Source organism: Cyrtonyx montezumae, unplaced genomic scaffold (genome assembly GCF_038088225.1).
Source record: "Cyrtonyx montezumae isolate F1298 unplaced genomic scaffold, pur_monq_1.0 scaffold_34, whole genome shotgun sequence".
NCBI lineage: Eukaryota > Metazoa > Chordata > Aves > Galliformes > Odontophoridae > Cyrtonyx > Cyrtonyx montezumae.
Window position 1 is genome coordinate 5,919,515 of NW_027072039.1, and position 10,895 is coordinate 5,930,409.

Genomic DNA, 10,895 nt, shown 5'->3' on the forward strand with positions numbered 1-10,895 from the left:
GCGAAGACATATCGATGCTGTTCAGTGGAGCATGCTCTCGGCTGCAGAACACTTTTTCAACAGTCACTACTGTTAGCTCTGCGTTTTCACCAGTGAGAAATGAGAGCCCGCAGGCCGTGCTTGTAAATGAGTGTCAACGGGTGCTGTTTGGTTTTTTTTGCTTTTTTTTTTTTTTTAATATGGAGGAAGTCAGTTCCACACCTTCGCGGTGACCAGAATGGCACGCCACTGGGAAGCTTCAGCCTCTGCTGCCGAGCTGCCAGCATCCGCCTCCTTAGACTCTGTGGGCCGACGTGGTGACACAGGAGGCATTACTTTCGGAGCAGCCCTCGCGCCGTTCGGGGCCAAACGATCCCCTGTCCCCACCATGGAACTGCCACGACCAGGAGGCCACATCATCCCATGGCAATAACCTCCTCTGCCGCTGCGCTGCCTTGTTCAGCGTGTGGGGTGCGGCCCCACGCGTTTCTGGGGATAACGCGGGCAGTGCCGCGCGTGGAAGAGGTTGCACGCCGGGAAAATCATTTCCGTACTGCTGGAGTAATGGTATTGTCTGTATATGTTGACATAGCAACTTCTCCAAGTGTCGTTTCTCTGTCGAGTAACTGTATTTGAGATTACTCTTTCCCTTTTTCCAATGTTCGTTTTTTATCCCGATTTTGTTTCGTGTTTTCTTTCTTTCGTCAGATGTCTGGTGCTTTTTTTTTGCCTTCCAGTACTGTTACAGTATTTGAACTAAGCATATGGATAAGAAATGTTGCAGCAGGATGTGTGCTGTACCTCTCGTCTGCTCTGTACTCTCATCTTTAATGCTGCACTGCTGTTTTTCTTCGCCTTTTTTGTATCATCTTTCACACCGATCCTCAGTTCACCCACTGGTCTTAATATTGCATCTGTTTTCTTCTCCTTTCCTTACCTATTAATTTTTTTGTACCTGTTAAGGATCAGCTTTTAGCATGATTTATTTCTAATAAAGCCACGCTGCTCATGAAGTGTTTTCTAATGGCTTGCAGCTGGTCGGTGCTCTCTGCATCACAATTGCACAGTAATTGAGCTAGGAGTGGGGGGAGGCTCGAGAGCCCTTGTGAATAAACTGCTTAAAACTTCCTGACCGTGCTGTTTGTGGTCTTAATCAGCAGCTGAAGTGCGAGACCTTGGAGTGGCTGAAGGGATGTAAACGTGGAGTAAATATCCCTGTGGGAGTGGCGGGTGGAGAAGGGACTGGGGGTCCCATGGTGGGGCCATTGCAGCAAGTCATGCAGCATGAGACAGACGTGGCTATACAGCTGACGTACAAAGTTATCCGGAGGTGGAGTGCCCTCCTTCAGGCCTGTGCTCCTGCGTCTCTCAGCGTGGGTCAGAATTTGCACCACAAGGATCTCCAGGCAGAATCTGCAGTGATCAGAGACTCGCAGTGGAAAAGCCTGGCTACTGGATCTCGAGTCAGCAGTAAAACCTAATGGGAAGGGAAAGAAAGAAAGGGATGGCTCAGAAATAGGAACGTTACGGCTGAGTGTGACGTTCTGCATAGACAGAACCCGAAAAACAGTCAGGACCTGAACAAGGCAGTGCTAGCAAACTGCAGCTTTCCAAACTACTCCTTCAGGCAGGTAAAAATGAGAGCAATTCCACAAAACTCCTGAGGAGGACCTGGTGTGACCAAAACTACAGAGTGGCCCGTGAAGGACAGTTTGCATAATATGGGTAAATTGTGTGTAACAGAATGATCACTGCCACTCTGAAATCCTAGCGTTACAGCACGCGGTACAAGGACGGGTCAAGGGAAGAAATCAGATGCTGTTATGTCAGGTAAGGCACAGGGAACAAAACATGCCCAGTGAAACCCTGCACCCTGAATGCTGAGTGCAGCTGTGCTTCCTTTCTTACTATTGGAGCAGCTTCTGCAGAACTGGGAAAAAAGGTTCAGAGAAAGGGAATACAGACGGTCAAAGCCACGTGCTGGCTGCCATGCAAAGATGCAAGCAAAGACTGGGAAGAGAAACAGCAGCAGTGTGTCAGGAAGGATACAACAAGGGGCTAAAAACAAAAAAAACCTCAGAATACAACACGAAATATCTTACAGTGTCACTGTGTGAGGAGATCCAAGCGTGCCCCACAGAACTGGTAAGCTTTCTGTAATGACGTTACAGAGCACTCCTGAAGATTTTTGTAACTGGGAGAAAGGAAGAAGGGACACACAAAGGAAAGATAAGACCAGAGGAAGGCTCTGTTCCACACTTCGAGGTGGTTTGGTGGCAATGCAAGAAGGGACAGGTATCATTCTAAAGGCAGCCCTAAGGTTGGTGAGGACAGTCACCTGGTCTGGAAGAAGATCAGTTAAGACAAACTTCTGGCTGGAGCTCGCCAGCTCCAGTAATTATGTGTCCACCAGACTCCTCCATAATTCCAATAAGAAGGAAATGTTAAGGTGCAGATATTGTCAGAATTAATTAGTATTAACACAGACACGCAGACTAAACCAGAAAATGTCAGATCCTCAAACCGCTCAACTCCAGATATTCAAAAATGTAATAAATTAGCATCTCTGTATTGTTTGCAGGAGTGCTCCACAATCAATCTCCTCATCAACAGAATGGCAGGTCTCCCGATCAGCCAAAACATGGCAGACACAGCACAAAGGAAACAGCGTGTTCGGGGGGGTCAGTCAGGCTCATCAGAAACCCCCAGCCATCTCTGCACTGCTTGATGAAGGCCAAGTCTGAGTTCACACACACAGAAATTGCCCTGTAAGAGAAGATCGTTCATTTTAATAACTCCCAATGTTCAATAATTTCATCATTTTAAATTTTGCAGTGATTAATCACTTAACTGCTCTGTTACAGTGCCAATATTTCTTGACCTACTTAAAAGACAAAAGCCACGATAAGATTTCAGCATTTCAGTTTTAATGTTCTCAAGATCTAAAAATCTGCTTTGGGTGCCTCATGATTTTTATGCAACATACACTAAGACGTGGTCGCAGCATTGTGTCACTGTCAGACACGAGAAATCACGCTTCAGGTGACATCACAGCTCATCAGCTTCGCAGACACACGTATCATAGACAGGAAAACAGCACACAGAACAGAAGATACAAGCAAACTCTTACACAGATTTGATTGTGACCCACCTTTCTTGTCCTAATGCTGGACCTGTCCGTGATCATTCAGATGTGCTCCACTATGACATCCAGGCAGGTATTAAACACGTGACACATCAGCAAATCTTACTAATCTGGGCTTGTCTCATTTTGCACTGAGTCACCTGTAGGTCACAGGACTGCAGCCCAGGTGGTTACTCCCGCAAATCCTTTTAGTGCCTGAAGTGGCACACAGAGCATAGAAGAAGGCAGAAGTAGGAGGAAAAATGATGGGGAATAGTAAACATACACCCAAATCACACACCACAGTACTTGAATGAACAGCTGTCTGAATGAACACCAGAACAAGGAAGGCTACTCATCTGTACTGAAGTTAGAACTAACAGAGGAAGAAAGAAACATGCATTGTTATCACATCATCATAGATGTTTCCAACACAGTCTTAATGATGCATCTGACCTCGGAGGGACAAGGCTCCACCTGCAGCCTCTGCACAGCTACATATGCTGCCTCCCTGGCACTAGGATCAGGGTCTAGGCCGTTAAGACAGCTGCCAAAATCTTGGGTTGATAGCCATGGAAGAGAGTCTTTGAGATGAGAGTCTGCTGAGGGAAATGTTTCTTGGCCTGTAGCATGAGACAGACAGAAAGGACTTCATACTAGGGATCCTGGGGGATTGCCATTAGGAGCACAAAGCAAGGGGAGGTGCAGCATCATGTGGGGGTGGCAAGGCCAGTGTGAGCATCTGTGCTGCCCCAGGGAGCACTGTGGGTTCAACAGCACACCTGAAATGCCAGCATTCAAAACGGAAGCTCTGGTCCTCCCCCGGGGCTACGATACCACTGCTCTCAGAGAGGTGCGTGAGTCCCAGCACTGCAGTGCTGGGATGGAGGGATGTTCTTACAGTTCGAGATAGGATGGTGTCAGCCATTTCAAAGCTCTGTGTTATACCACAACAGAAGTGCAACACCACTCAATGAGGTCTGGAGGCAGGCCTCAGCCGGTGACCTCTGAACTTCTCACACCAAGACAATCCCCAAAACACATTCCGAATTTTATTTCAAGCTTCCCATCCTGTTGCTCAACCATAAGACAGCATTCCTCCCCAGAACTGAGGTTCCTGTTTCTAAGTTACTATTGCATTAGTACTTTCTGTCAGGAATGAGACAACACACCACTCCTGGCTGGGAAACTTTCAGCGTGGAGGAGGCCACACTGCAACAGATGATGTGGACTCACTCATCTTGCTCAGGCAGGCACCGGACCCTTCCACACATGGAAGAATTAAGGTCCAAGTTGGATTCTTACCTTCAGGGTGTTAAGGGATGTGGGCTCATGACTCTGACGTCCTACCTAAAGCTCCAGGAGCACGACTGTTCCCAACAACATCTCCTGCAACAGAGCAGTAAAGTCCATGTGCAGCAGAGGATGGGGTCTCCTCAGCTACCATGACAAAGAGCGAGACAACTTCTGCAGAAGCCTCAAGTAATCAAAAGCCCTCCCCAATAAAGACTGAAAATAAAATAATGAAAGAAGAACGAATCCTAATCCAAACACTCTAATGTCGCTTCAGGGACAGTCACTGCTTGCTGGAAAATAATCACTTCTCTAAAACGACCCCTTGCACTTGGCTGCAAACTGATCTGGACAACCATTCAATTTATCAATTAATTAGGATTGCAGGGATTAACTATTATTAAAGTCGATATCAAATTCACTTGAAAAAAAATCTACAAGTTTTACTAGTAGTTATATTCATTTTTTTTTCTAGGTCATCGATGAAATCACTAAATACCGTTACAACACAACAAACTCGTTCCTTTCCCACTACCTGACAAATTCATCAGCAGTTATTGGTTCTAAGTTAGAAGGTACCCACAGGTCACTCTCAGTAAAGCAAAAGCTGACAAGCTTTCCAACCTTATGAACTTATGAACTTATAAGGAGCCAGGATTGTCCGGATCACTGGGACAGCTCCACAGGATCTGACTCAGGTGTCGTGACTGAGGGAGATTCTCACTGAAAGTCGTTCAAAAATCTTGTACAGGATTTATTTCCAGCAGCAATCACGGCACAGCGACGAGTTTTACTGGGATTACTCCACCATTCTCCAGTGCTTTACTTGCTATGTCCTAGATAAATATAACAGTGTTTGTTTCCAGAATGAACTTCAGGACAATGCTCTTCTGCCTCCTCAACTCCTGCTGCGACACCGATTGTCAAGAAAAAAAAGAGGAAAATCGTGAGCAATCCTCTCTCTAAACAGTCAGTAACAACATCAGCTGTTTAGATGAGGATAATGCTGACAGACCAGCACACCTCTGTCACTGTTAGGATATTTAAGAGCACAACACTGGTGGCTGACTTTGCATCTGCTTTGCTCTATGTTAATACAACTAGGTAATTCATTGTTAAGTTTCTACTAATTAACTTGTGAATAAAATAAAGTACATTACAAAAAATAAAGCACCGAATTCCAGCATTAATATTCTTGCTAGGCCTTCCCAGAGAAGCACCAGGAGCATGTTTTAGTAAATAAGTGCAACCTACTTCCAAACATTTCATTTACCACTTCATTTACCCAAATGCCAAAAAAAAAAAGAATTTACCATTTACACCGCTCTGCAACGGAAAGAGACACTGGCATCACACCAAGTTTTGTTGCGAAGACAACTGAAAATGCAAAGCCAGATTAAAAATTAATACATGTTTTAATTTGTTTTTCATTACAGAGCTGGTACGGAGCTTTGTGTCTGTTCACTGGAGGGCAACCAAGCTGGAGTTATCTTTCTATGACGGCTGCAGGAGGAGCTGAGGTCTTCTGTGAACAACAGGAAGCAAAAATGAAGGAGAAGAAAGCTGTGCACAGAAGAGAGAAACATTACTGTTTCATTACAGGCAGAGCACCGCTTCTGCCGCTCCTGATGGACAGTCCTCCCCCTGCTGGCTGCAGCGCTCCGCAACACCCACCCCGCAGCCCATCCCTGCTGCTCACCGACACCTCCAGCACTCCTCTTCTGCAGCGCCGTTCTTACAGCGGTTCACGTTTTCTAAAAGCAAAGACAAGCGGAACACGCTCTGAAGCCAACAGAGCTAACTACACAGCAGAACACGGCTGCAAATGCACAACGAGAGGTTAGGAGAAAAACAGAGGGAGGTTCCAAAAAGCATTAATTCATCATCAAGAAGTGCAAAGATGTATATGTAGTGCCATCTTCGCACAGTGTTACACATGAGACCTAGGGGTATTTCTGGAATTTATTGTACAGATCAGACAGGAACGCTGTTTTCTTAAGCTGAAAACCACAGAATCACACAATGGAAAAAAACCTCTAAGGTCATCCAGCCCAACCATCAACATCAGCATCCCTAATGCAGCTCTTATGCCGAGGGGAGTAATGCAAAGCATAAACACAACGTGAACACACAACTAGGTCACAGAGAGAATCAGAGATACCTCTTCATGTGTGCTCAGAGCAATTGGGGTTTGGCACTCACCAGGATCAGTCTGGGGTGCCTTGTAGGGCACGTGCTTTGTGTTCCCAGAACTGCAGGGGGGCTGATGGATTTGTTTATGTTTGGAATTCCTCTGATAGCCACGCGTTTATTTTACGGGGTAAAACATTTCTTTCAGAGCATCATTCTTAATGACTCTTCCATCCTCTGCTCGAAAGCCAAATTAATCACGGTGTGTGACTAGAGTAAGAAATGAGCCACGCTTACCGAGGTCAGTTTGTGACCTGCACACTCAGGCAGGCTGCTCTTAGGAAAGGAGGAAATCTCATTTCATAGTGGCAGGACACTTGCACGTAAGAGGGCACTAAGCATCTCAATTACTGAGGCTTAATTGAGGAAGCACTCCACCTTTCCTTCAAGAGAGGGAGGATTTCCACAAGGAAATGCTGACCAGAACCAGGTCAGACTGTCCTTCAGCAGCAGCAGCTCACTGTGGCACTGAGTGCTCACCACATCAGGCCCCTCAAACCCCGGATTCTGTCCAACATTTCGTTTGGCAGGAGTGGGCTTCGTGACCACCTGAGGAGCCTGAACATCCACGGGTCCTGCTGAGATGCATCCCAGATCCTCTGGGAGGCTCTGCTAAGATCATAGAAGGCTGGGGAGTGATATGGGAGAACCAGCACGGCTCCACCGAGGGGAATCCTGCTTAACCAGCCCAGCGGCCTTCTGTGGTGGTGTCACTGCATCAGTGGACAAGGGAAGAGTCACTGATGTCACCTATCTGGACACACCACCCCACAGCATCCTTCTCTCCGTACTGGAAAGATATGTTTTTTATGGGTGGACTGTTTGATGGACAAAGAACTGGCTGCAGGGCTGAGTCCAGAGCATGGCTGTCAATATCTCAGTGTCTGGATGGAGGCTGGTGATGAGTGACACTCTCCAGGGGTTGCTGCTGGGGCCAAAACTCATTAATATTGACATCAACAGTGAGGTTGAGTGAAAGTCTGTTGATGACACTGAGCTGTGGGGTGCAGCAGACACACCAGAGGGACAGGATGCCATCGAGAGTGACCAAGACAGGCTGAGCAGAACCCCATGAAGTTCAACAAACCCACATGCAAAGTCCTGCACCTGGGTCGAGGCAATCCCCATTACCAATACAAACTAGGGGACGAAAGGACTGATTGCAGCCCTGGCAAAAAAGACTTGAGGGTACTGGTGAGTTACTGGTGAGTTACTGGCAGATGGACGTGAGCCAACAGCGTTCCTCACAGCCCAGAAGGCCAACTGAGCTGCATCCAAAGCAGTGCGGCCAGCAGGGTGAGGGAGGGATCAGCCCCTCTGCTCTGTGCCGAGACCTCACCTGGAGCACTGCGTCCATATGGGGAGTGCTCAGAGCAGGACACACAGTGCTGCTGGAGTGCACACAGAGGGCCACAAAAACGATCCAAGGGACGTAACACCTCTCCTGCAAGGACAGGCTGAGAGCAGTGGCTGTGCAGGCTGCAGAAGGCAGCGGGGAGAGCTGAGAATGGCCATCAGCACCTACAGGGGAACTGCAGGAAAGAAGGGGACAGACCTGTTAGTATGGTGACAGAACAAGGTGAAATGGCTTCAAGCTTAAAGTGGGCAGGTTCAGGCTGCATATAGGCAAAAAATCCTTAAAAACCGAAGGTGGTCAGGCACTGGAACAAGCTGCTGAGTGTCACGGTGGATGCCCTGTCCATGCACACCTTCAAGGCCAGGCTGGATCAGGCCCTAGGCAACAACACGACCTCACTGTACTGTCCCTGTACACGGCAGCAGAGATGGACTCGATGGCCCTCAGAGGTCCCTTCCAGCTCTAAGTAAGGATCCTGCGATCCACACCCGCGTGCATCCTTCCCCCAGGCCTTCCCAGCACTGCTTCCAGCTCCATTATTTACACACCTCGTCCCAGCAGACGGATCCTCGACACCCCCTACCCCCCCTCCAACCCCGCACCTCCGTTTGTAACGGCGGAGCTCAGAGGATAAAACAAAATCCGCTCAGCGCTGCCCGAGCCCGGATTCCCACTCAGCACCGCCTACTGAGGGACAACGGAGCCTCCAAGATGGCGGCAGCCCCTCCGCCCTCAGCCGAGCGCGGGAAGGACCGTGCCGCCTCAGCGTGGCGGGTGAGATGACGGTGGGGGGGGAGGGGCGGGAGGCGGGAACGCGCCATAGCGGCGGCGCTGGGGGAGCGGACGCGGTTCCATCCGCTCGCGGTGTCTGAGGGGACGGCGGCCCCGAGCGGTGCGGGGCGGGGCTGGGTGCGGCAGCGTTAGCCGGTGTCACGCAGTGGGACCGCGCGGCCGTTCAGGGCTCCTTCCTGCCCGGTGTGGCCCTCCTCTCCCCTTCAGCGTTTGGATTGACGCTGAGAAATGCGGGCAGGTAACTTGGCACACGAATACGTCCGCTCCAACAGCGCTGGGTGCGTGAGGGATCACCAAACATACACACAAAAGAGAGAAACGAATACATATGTAAAGGTATAGCACATGCATATTCATCCCATTACAAACTCTGGTGGTCGAGGGGATTAAATCAATTTTGCTGTAAATTTTCAAGCCTCGAAGGGCGAGAGCTCCTCACCGTTCCTGTGGGGTTTTGTTTAGGACAGGCATCAGTTTGGTTATCTTGCTGGGACAACAGGGTGTCCGTCCTTTCTTGTGGATGTGATTCGTAAATCAAAGATGCTGATCCAATACCTTTAAACTGGCCTTAATTCCACTCAGCAGAGAAAATTGCTTAAAGGAGTAAAATTTCCTTGTAAGGCATGGAAGGATAAACTCAGAACAGAACTCTTGCCTGCATTTCAAACGCTAACCCTGCAAAACGGAGCACAGAAGGGCATTCCTCAAACTGAGGGGGGACAGAGAGCGGCATCGCAAACACAGACCTTGCAGAGACCAGCCTGGAATGCACCGAGCGACAATCAGAAACAGCCTTCATCCCAAAGACCACCTGAAGGAATGTGGGACCCCCTAGCGAAACTGATTGACCCAAAGGAGGAGGGGACTTCAGGGAATTTTTAATAAGACACTGACTCATGAGAACAGCTCCACAGTAAAGACAACTGCAGATCATAGATGGTCATCGCGGCGCCTCGATGTCTGTTTGTGGTTGTAAAGATAAGCAGAAATAGGGGCAAGGAGTCTTTTTTTGGGGTGCGGCTTGGAGAAGCTGAACACTGCCAAGGACAATAACACTTGTGCATGGCAACGAAGGTGCCGCTCCCTGCTGATTAATCTGCCGGGCCAGAGAAATGGGGATGGGCATCAATCTAATACAAGAACGTGGAAGCAGCTAAACTTGTCGATAAGAAAGCAGGACAGACATCCTGTCTCTCTTCAAACACCCACAGGAATGGTGAAGGAGCTCTCCCCCTTCAAGGCTTGAAAATTAACAGCAAAACTGACCCTTATGTTCAATCCCCTCAATAACCAGAGTTTGGAATGGGATGACTATGCATGTGCTATACCTTTACATAGGTATTTGTTTCTCTCTTTGGTGTGTGTTGGTGGAGCAGGGACTCCCCGGCACACCCAGCACTGCTTGCTGATTGCTTTTCTCCTTCTGATGGTAATAAAATATTACAAAAACTCCGATTGAACTCTGAGTGTTTATGGCATTTCTCTCGATTCAAAGGCCTCCAATACAGCTCTTAAACAAGGCATCTTTCACGCTGTGTGCTTCCTGCAGGATTGTTTTTACAGGTGCTCGTGGCTCTCGTTCGTGATTTTATTTGTCTGCCTATCTAAACCAGGAGCACAACCTTCTTTCTGTGCCTTTGGAACAGCTGTTGTCCTCATTCTCTCCTTCCTCACTATCACCCTCAGCTGTGGTCAGTGCTGCACTTTCCTGGTCTATCATCACTACAATTAATGAATTGTGCACAAAGTCATGCCTGTAGACACAGCTCAGTGAACTGATGTTTTTGTACTGCTGATGCTTTGGTCTAGATTCTGCTTTCTGTTCCATTCAGACAGACGTGGCCTGTTTTGTAGTGCCCAGAACAGTTGGGGTTTCTCTGAGTGCAGTGGAGCCAGATGTTCTCATGATGCACACAGATCCATTTTGACAGTATTTCGAGGCGTGCAGGGTGGGGTTATTATGTGGTGTTGGTTCACTGTGTTGTCAGGACTTGCTCTGGCTGTGCACGAGGCAGCCCAGAAGCCAGGCAGCCTATTTTGGCCTTGAGTTAATGGTGTGTCCCTTAGGGAGCGTGTTAACTCATGGGAAGCACTTCATATCATCGCTGTGTCACTTCTTCTCCCTTGTGGATGTGGATCTTGAGGGTTCCAGCTGTGTCC